The sequence below is a fragment of the Bos indicus x Bos taurus genome, chromosome 24, assembly GCF_003369695.1.
Source record: "Bos indicus x Bos taurus breed Angus x Brahman F1 hybrid chromosome 24, Bos_hybrid_MaternalHap_v2.0, whole genome shotgun sequence".
Taxonomy (NCBI): domain Eukaryota; kingdom Metazoa; phylum Chordata; class Mammalia; order Artiodactyla; family Bovidae; genus Bos; species Bos indicus x Bos taurus.
In genome coordinates, this window is record NC_040099.1 from 14,410,392 (window position 1) to 14,420,357 (window position 9,966).

Genomic DNA, 9,966 nt, shown 5'->3' on the forward strand with positions numbered 1-9,966 from the left:
AGGGCAAATACTGTGTTTTAGTCACTGTGAATTCCTGTGCCTAGAACCAGAATTTTTTACGGGTGCTTTAAGGTGAGTAAATTCTCAACAAGTGGCTGCATAATCTCCTAAATGAGTAGGGAATGCAGCCACCTCATGAGAACTGAGAGCTCTAAATAGAACCTTCACACCAAGATATCCTCCCTTCATCCTGCTTTTATAGCAAAAGAATCTACTCAAACCCCTTGGGACTAAGGTTGGTATGATTCTGATCCTGTGACCCATGCAAATTACCCATGACCTTACTTTGGTCATGGTATCTTTATCATCATTACCTTCATCATCATTTTCAGTAACAGAAGCAACAAGTCACATTCACTATCTGTGGAGTCCTGTGCCATGTTCTGTGGGTAAAGACAGTTAAAAAACAAACAAACAGAATAAAAAGAAAAAAAAAAAAAAACAGTCTCTGTTCTGGAGAATATAATATAATAATAGAAAATGAAAACAAATGTTATATAATGGCATGGAGTTTTTCATGGAATACTGCTATCCATATATTCTGAATAGAGTGAAGAAAAGGAAGAGTGCTTTGAAAATGAAGAATGCTTTGGACAAATAAAGTACTATGTACACTTTCTGGAGATTTATAACGTACAATAACATGATGGAAGCTTTTCTTTTGACAGATATCACTTTAAATTTTCTACTAAAATATAACTGTATATAGCAAAATATGCAGATTTTAAGTATAAAGTGCTTTCTCCAGTGATACAGTTTTGTAACCAAAACCCCAAAGAAAATTCTATCATTCCAGAAAGTTTTTTCATCATCCTTGCCAGTCAGTTCTCCCCTAGTCTGCACCCCTTCCCCCAGGAAACCACTATTCTGATTTCTACCTCTTTAAAGTGAAGAGGAACTCAAAAGCCTCTTGATGAAAGTGAAAGTGGAGAGTGAAATAGTTGGCTTAAAGCTCAACATTTAGAAAACGAAGATCATGGCATCTGGTCCCATCACTTCATGGGAAATAGATGGGGAAACGGTGGAAACAGTGTCAGACTTTATTTTTTGGGGCTCCAAAATCACTGCAGATGGTGATTGCAGCCACGAAATTAAAAGACGCTTACCCCTTGGAAGGAAAGTTATGACCAACCTAGATAGCATATTGAAAAGCAGAGACATTACTTTGCCAACAAAGGTCTGTCTAGTCAAGGCTATGGTTTTTCCAGTGGTCATGTATGGATGTGAGAGTTGAACTGTGAAGAAAGCTGAGCGCCGAAGAATTGATGCTTTTGAACTGTGGTGTTGGAGTAGACTCTTGAGAGTCCCTTGGACTGCAAGGAGATCCAACCAGTCCATTCTGAAGGAGATCAGCCCTGGGATTTCTTTGGAAGGAGTGATGCTAAAGCTGAAACTCCAGTACTTTGGGCACCTCATGCGAAGAGTTGACTCATTGGAAAAGACTCTGATGCTGAGAGGAATTGGGGGCAGGAGGATAAGGGGACAACAGAGGATGAGATGGCTGGATGGCAGCACTGACTCGATGGACGTGAGTCTGAGTGAACTCCAGGAGTTGGTGATGGACAGGGAGGCCTGGCGTGCTGCGATTCATGGGGTCGCAGAGAGTCGGACACAACTGAGTGACTGATCTGATCTGATCTGATCTGATCACTTTACAGCTTTCAATGGATTTTCATATTTATTATCTTCTTTAATTCAAAATAATATAAGGATACTGTAAGTGCCAAATGAGAGATTCACACAGTGGTTGCCACAGCAGTTGAGATAACAATATGCCAATTAAGGTTAGTTTGAATTGAGAAAACTTCCCAGTGATCATCTGTCCTCTTTGGTTAGATCTTCAGATTAGTTAGGATGTAAATAAGTGGGGAGAAAAAGAAAGGCAGTTCCCAGATATAGGAACAGGGTGGGCAAAAATTTAACAATGGCAATAGCAATTTATATTGTGTAATAGAAAAGCAACAGCCAGAAAAAAGTGTGGGAATAAAGCTGCTCCCCAGCCCTGAGCATACCTCTGTGTACTTGGAGAGGCACTGTGGTTCCAGAGCCATATCTATTAAGATATATTCCCTGCAAGGTCCTCTCAGCTGTGTTTCCTTAGCAATGCTGTGGTCAGTAAACAACTTTTAGGGGCTGCATTCATCTTCTATTTGAGGGTGTTTTTTTTTTTTTTTCTCACACTCAAGGATAGTATATTTCCATTGTTAGAAGAGGTCACAGAGAGGACATGATCACTGGTTGACCCTTGAACTGGATGCAGGGCAATAGGAAGCTCCTCATCCCCCCTACCCCCACCCTTGAAATGTACACTCTACTCATAGTTCCCACAGTGGGAGCTGTGTTCAAGGATGCAACATTGAGAGAGAAATGTGTTGAGACCACAGTGGGTGGCGTATTAATACATGATTGAACCCATTAAGATCTCTCTATAATACTTAAGATTCTGGCAGGTGGGTCAGGATCTACTCTTCTTGAGGCACCAAGACAAGCCTCCAGTGTAAGCTCTCTTCATCTCTGCACCACCACCTACCAACCTGGAGTGGCTACCTCTTTCTCGGGTCTCTCCTTGCCCTCCATGTACAGGGGCCAGTTTCAAATTTCACCAAGGAAATCCTAAGGTAGACAATAAACAGCTATTAATAAAATTTTCTTCATGTTCGTTGTTCTTTCAGTAAATTATAATGGGTAGGGAAGCTGCCCACAGCTTTGTGCTTGAATTTTTTCATATGGGAAATGTTGGCAAGGATTTCTCATGACTTGGAATGATAGGGAGTCCTTGTCTTCCTAGTGTGGTATCTTTTCCAACCCTCTCCATCTTCTCTAGTCCCAGGGCTTTCTTTCCAGGCCTCTTGACTCCTTGCTCAGATCTCTCCAGTCATTCGTGGGAGGGTGGGGTTAGGGTAAAGAACTGTGAGAAAATGCACATCCCGACTGATGACCAACAGGTAGCTCTCTGGGCCAGATGTCTCCAGCTTCCCAGAGAATTCATCTCCTAAAAGTAGTTAGGATTTTTGGTAAGTAATTTATCCAACAGGATCAAATCATTTATGCTGGATCACTGACTGCCAATATTTGTACAAGACATGAGGCATGGGAGTCTACTTACAGTTGTTTTTCAATATTAAAACTAGTCATGCTCTCATTTCCTCCTGCAAGAGCATCAAAATCACAACTAGCTGTTGAATGACCATTGACAGGAAGACACTGAAATCTACCCAAAAAAGATACCCCATGTCCAAAGACAGAGAAGCCACAGCGAGATGATAGGAGGGGCACAATCACAATAAAATTAAACCTCATACCTGCTGGGTGGGCAACCCACAAACTGGAGAACAATAATACCAAAGAAGCTCTCCCACTGTTACAAAGGTTCTAGGTCCCTGTCAGGCTTTCCAGCCTGGGGATCTGGTAAAGGGACTTAGCATCCCTAGGGAATCTGACTTTGAAGGCCAATAGGGTTTGCTTACAGGACTTCCACAGGACTGGGAGAAACAGACTTTATTCTTGGAGGGCACAAGAAAATCTTGTGCTCACCAAGAACCAGAGCAAAGGAGCAGTGACCCCACTGGAGATTGAACTAGACCTATCTTCTAGTGTTGGATGATCTTCTTTGGAGGTGTAGGTCAGCAGTATCTCATTGCAGAGATAGGGGCACTGGTAGCAGCAGTCCTGGAAGGTGCCCTTTGGCATAAGTCCTGTTGGAGATTGCCACTAAATTCTACCATATACCCCAGGGTAGACCCCAGGGCTGGGTTGTATCAGGCCAAACAAATAGCAGGAAGGGAGCACAGCTCCACCCATCAGCAGATAATTGGATTAAAGTTTTACTGATCATGGTCCTGCCCACCAGAGCAAGATCCAGATTTTCCCACCCCCAGTCCCTTCCATCAGGAAGCTTACACAAACTCTTAGCCTCATGCATCAGAGGGCAGAGAGAGGCAAGTTCAGCTTAGCTCAGTTCAGTCCCTCAGTTGTGTCTGACTCTTTGCCACCCAAGGACTGCAACACACCAGGCCTCCCTGTCTATCACCAACTCCCAGAGTTTACTCAAACTCATGTCCATTGAGTTGGTGATACATTCCAATCATCTCATCTTCTGTCATCCCCTTCTCCTCCTGCCTTCAATCTTTCCCAACATCAGGGTCTTTTCAAAAGAGTCAGCTCTTCACATCAGGTGGCCAAAATATTGAAGTTTCAGCTTCAACATAAGTCCTTCCAATGAACACTCAGGACTGATTTCCTTTGGAATGGACTGGTTGGACCTCCTTGCAGTCCGAGGGACTCTCAAGAGTCTTCTCCAATACCACAGTTCAAAAGCATCAATTCTTCTGTGCTTAGCTTTCTTTATAGTTCAACTCTCACATCCATACATGACTACTGGAAAAAACATAGCGTTGACTAGATGGACGTTTGTTGACAAAGTAAAGTCTCTGCTTTCTGATATGCTATCTAGGTTGGTCATAACTTTCCTTCCAAGGAGTAAGCATATTTTAATTTCATGGCTGCAGTCACCATCTGCAGTGATTTTGGAACCCCCTAAAAATAAAAGTCAGCCACTGTTTCCCCATCAATTTGCCATGACGTGATGGGACCGGATGCCATGATCTTAGTTTTCTGAATGTTGAGCTTTAAGCCAACTTTTTCACTCTCCTCTTTCACTTTCATCAAGAGGTTCTTTAGTTCTTCACTTTTTGCCATAAGGGTGGTGTCATCTGCATATCTGAGGTTATTGATATTTCTCCCGGAATTCTTGATTCCAGCTTGTGCTTTCTCCAGCCCATCATTTCTCATGATGTTCTCTGCATATAAGTTAAATAAGCAGGGTGACAATATACAGCTTTTACATACTCTATTCCTATTTGGAACAAGTATGTTGTTTTATGTTCAGTTCTAACTGTTGCTTCCTGACCTGCATACAGGTGGAATTCCCATATATTTCAGAATTTTCCACAGATTATTATGATTCACAAAGTCAAAGGTTTTGTCATAGTCAATAAAGCAGAAACAGATGTTTTTCTGGAACTCCCTTGCTTTTTCAATGATCCAGCGAATGTTGGCAATTTGATCTCTGGTTCCTTTGCCTTTTCTAAAACCAGCTTGAACATCTGGAAGTTCATGGTTCACGTATTGATGAAGCCTGGCTTGAAGACTTTTGAGCATTACTTTACTAGTGTGTGAGATGAATGCAATTGTGCGGTAGTTTGAGCATTCTTTGGCATTGCCTTTCTTTGGGATTAGAATGAAAACTGACCTTTTCCAGTCCTGTGGCCACTGCTGAGTTTTCCAAATTTGCTGGCATATTGAGGGAAGCACTTTCACAGCATCATCTTTCAGGATTTGGAATAGCTCAACTGGAATTCCATCACCTCTGCTAGCTTTGTTCATAGTGATGCTTTCTAAGACCCACTTGACTTCACATTCCAGGATGTCTGGCTCTAGGTGAGTGATCACACCATTGTGATTATCTGGGTCGTGAAGATCTTTTTTGTATAGTTCTTCCATATCTGAGGTTATTGATATTTCTTGGGGCAATCTTGATTCCCTCTTGTGCTTCATCCAGCCCAACATTTCTCATGATGTACTCTGCATATAAGCAGGGTGACAATATGCAGCCTTGACGTAGTCCTTTCACAATTTGGAACCTGTATGTTGTTTCATGTCCAGTTCTAACAGTTGCTTCCGGACCTGCATACAAATTTCTCAAGAGGCAGGTCAGGTCATCTGATATTCCCATCTCTTTAAAAATTTTCTACAGTTTGTTGTGCCCTCTTGATGGGCACAAACAGAACCTTGTGCACACCAGAATCCAGGAGAAAGGAGCAGTGACCCTACAAGAGATTGACCCAGACTTGCCTGTGAGTGTCCAGCAGTCTCTGGTGGAGGGGTGGGTTGGCAGTGGCCTGCTGCAGGGTTGGGAGCACTGAATGTAGCAGTACATGCATGGGACCTTTTGAAGGAAGTCCCAGTTATCTTTATTACCTCCACCATACTTTGTTCCCAGGTTAATAACAGGGAGGGAATATAGCTCCACCCGTCAACAGAAAATTGGATTAAAGATTTACTGAGCATGGCCCTGCATATCAGAACAAGACCCAGTTTCCCCTTTGTCAGTCTCTCCCATCAGGAAGCTTCCATAAACCTCTTATCCTTCTCCATCAGAGGGCAGACAGACTGAAAACCACAATTACAGAAAATGAACCAATCTGGTCACATGGAACATAGCCTTGTCTAACTCAACAAAACTATGAGCCATGCTGTGTGGGGCCACCCAAGATGGATGTGTCATGGTGGAGAGTTCTGACAAAACAAGGTCCACTGGTGAAAATTGAAGTTGCTTAGCCATGTCTGACTCTTTGCAACCCCATGGACTGTAGTCTAACAGGGTCCTCAGTCCATGGAATTTTCCAAGCAAGAGTACTGGAGTGGGTTGTCATTTCCTTCTCCAGGGGATCTTCCAGATCCAGAGATCGAACTCAGGTCTCCTGCATTGCAGGCAGACGCTTTACCATCTGAGTCTGGAGAAGGGAATGGCAAACCACTTCAGCATTCTTGCCTTGAGATCCCATGAACAGTATGAAAAGACAGAGGCAAGAAGAACCACAATCCTGCTAGAATGAAAACCACATCACAGAAAGTTAATCAGAATGAAAAAGCAGAAGGTGATATCCTAGATGAAGGGACAAGATAAAACCCTAGAAAAACAACTACATAAAGTGGAGATAGGCAACCTTCCAGAAAAAGAATTCAGAATAGTTATAGTGAAGATGATCCAGGATCTCTGTAAAAGAATGGAGAAGATGCAAGAAATGTTTACCAAAATCTAGAAGAAATAAAGAACAAACAAGCAGAGATGAACCATGCACTAGAAGGAATAAAAAACAGATTAACTGAAGCAGAAGAATGGATAAGCGACCTGGAATGGTGAAAATCACTACCACAGAACACAATATAGAAAAAAAAAAAAAAAAAAAAGAGTAAAGCTTAAGAGACCACTGGGCCAACACTAAGCACACCAACATTCTCATTATAGGGGCCCCAGAAGGAGAAGAGAGAGAGAAAGGACCTCCCAAAATACTTCAAGAGATAATAGTTGAAAACTTCCCAAACATGGGGAAGGAAACAGTCAACCAAGTCCAGGAAGTGCAGAGTCCCAGGCAGGATAAACCCAAGGAAGAACACATCAAGACACATAGTGATCAAATGGGCAAAAATTAAAGACAAAAATAAAATATTAAAAGCAACAAGGGAAAAACAACAAATAACATACAAGGGAACTCCTGTGAGGCTACTCAGCTGATTTCTCAACAGAAATTCTACAAGCCAGAAGGGAATGGTATGGTATATTTAAAATGATGAAAGAGAAGAACCTACAACCAAGGGCATTCTACCCATCCATATGTTCAGATTTGATGGAGAAATCAAAATCTTTCCAGACAAGCAAAAGTTAAGAGAATTTGGCACCACCAAATCAGCTTTACAATAAGTATTAAAGAAACTTCTCTAGGCAGGAAACACAAGAGAAGGAAAAGACCAACACAAAATAAACCCAAAACAATTAAGAAAACTGTAACAGGATCATACATATTGATAATTACATTAAATGTAAATGGCTTAAATGCACCAACCAAAAGACATAGACTGGCTAGGTGGATAAAACCATGTGAATGTATGCACTTCCACTTACCACATCACTCAGATTAAAAACATTGTATGTAATTATTTTATATTGTTAGGTTGATCATATTTCCATTATGGCTTGCAACTGTAATTATCTTTTATTTTTTTTTCTGGTTATTGGTTATGAAAACTGACAAACATCTTTTTCTATTGTGATTATGTAAATGTTATTTGCTTAATTCCATTATATTATGATTGGTCAACAGAAAATAATAGAATTCTTTATCACTAAAACTATCAGTTAATAGAAAAATCTGTAGTCAATTTTTAAAATCCAGATGCATATCTATCAGACTTATCTTGAAATTTTTTGAAAAACACAAATGCCCAGGTATTGCTTTTTTCCTCCAAACTTCAGATGTGTTTCTCATGAGTATCTGTGTTTAAAAACAACTGGACTGCTTGATTATGTTTTACCTTTATCTAGTTTGTTTCACTTTTTCTATTTCATATTCAATGCTCCCATTTCACTTAGTTTATGTTTTCCAATTTCTCCACCTCTTCTTTATTGTTTTTTCTCAAGCCTTTATAAAGCACAGTAGAAAAGCTTTGTACACACATATGTATATAAATAGTGTGTAAAATAAAATATATATTTTAGAAAACATAAATTTTTGCTTAAAAAATTATGGCATTTGATTTCACTTGTTTTATAATAAGAATAGAATGCTAGATTTCTAATTTATATTCACTCAAAGCTTTGACATAGTTTCATATGTTTTGGCATCTAATGTTACTGCTAAAAGACTAGAACATTTATTATCTTAGTGCTTAAAAAATAAATTTGAATGAGGTTTGAAACTTCTAATCCAATTTTGAGAATAGAAAGAAATCTATGTTGTAAAAAAAAAAAAAAGAAAAATGGAAGTTATTAACAATGTGTGATACAGCATTTTTAACTAAAGCACAGATTTTATTCAAATTTCTCAAAATTTTATGCTTGTGTCCATTATTTGTTTTCATACCTTATTCAAGATTCCACATTGTATTTAGTTTCACTGAGTGACTTCAGCTACATGAAATAAATTCTAATAAATTATCTTTTCATTTTTATTTTGTTATAGATATTTTCTAGTTTTCCTTGTTATGACTTCTTAGATATACTCATCACTGAAAAGTAGATATTTAATTTCCAAATATATGGGGTTTTAAAGTGTCGGACACGACTGAGCGACTGAACTGAACTGACTGAAAGTTCCTTTGATACTAAATTTTCATTTTGATATTAAGTTCTCATTTAAATGCTATCTTCTCTGCAATTACTCTCTGTGTTTTTTCAATGTGTTTCTCATCTGAAACATGTGTTTATTGAGGCTTTCAATAGCTAAGTCAAAAATCTCTCTTGGTAAATGTCATACTACACTTGAAAATATGTGGGTTATTCTCAAGTATCTTTTAATACTGATTTCTAACATAATTCCACAATGATAAGAGAACCACATCAGTTATTTCAGTACCTTTAGACCATGACATTTTCCACCTCGTTTTGTTTTTTACATCCCTGGATATGTTCCAATGTCTCCTAGTCTATGGGAACTTGAATAGAATTTGTAACCTATGCTGTATGAAAATTATATAAACCATAATTATATTTAATTGGCTAAATAAGAAAGAAATTTAAGCAAGTAAATGGTGAAAGATTTCTTGTTGATATTTTAGCATGCACAGTAATTTCTATTCAAAATATTTTCTTTTTTGGTATGTGATTTCTTCTTTGATCTGTGGGCTCAGAAATGTGTTGCTAACTGCCCCAAAACTGGGCAGTTTGGCAGGCTTTTTATTGATTTCTAGGTAAATGCTGTTGTCATCAGAGACCACATTTTGTGCAATCTCAATTACTGGGAAGTTATTGAGATTTTTATGGACCCAAATATGGCCTGTTTTGTTGTGCATTCTGTGAGCATTTGTTTGGTGATGTTTTAATAAATGTCAATTTAAGCCAAAGCATAAAAAGTGAGAAAAAAAATTAGTGGTAAGGAAAACAGAAGAGAGGACACACATGATTACAATGGGGTAAACAACGTGAGAGAGCTGCTGTCTTACATCGCAGGAATGAGGGAAGTGGATACTAAGTAGGATTATTTCTTGACTGTCTAAAAATTAGTACGGATACCTTTGGCAACAGTTTGCCTGTCTGCCTTTCACACCTTACCCACCTGTGCTTTTGTGTCTTCTTATTGCTTCTCAAAGTCCTCTGCACCTACACTGCTCTATCATATGGAGGGCAGCAGACATGAGACTGCAAGAAGGTGGGATGGATGGTCATTATAGATGAAGCTCTTGTCATGT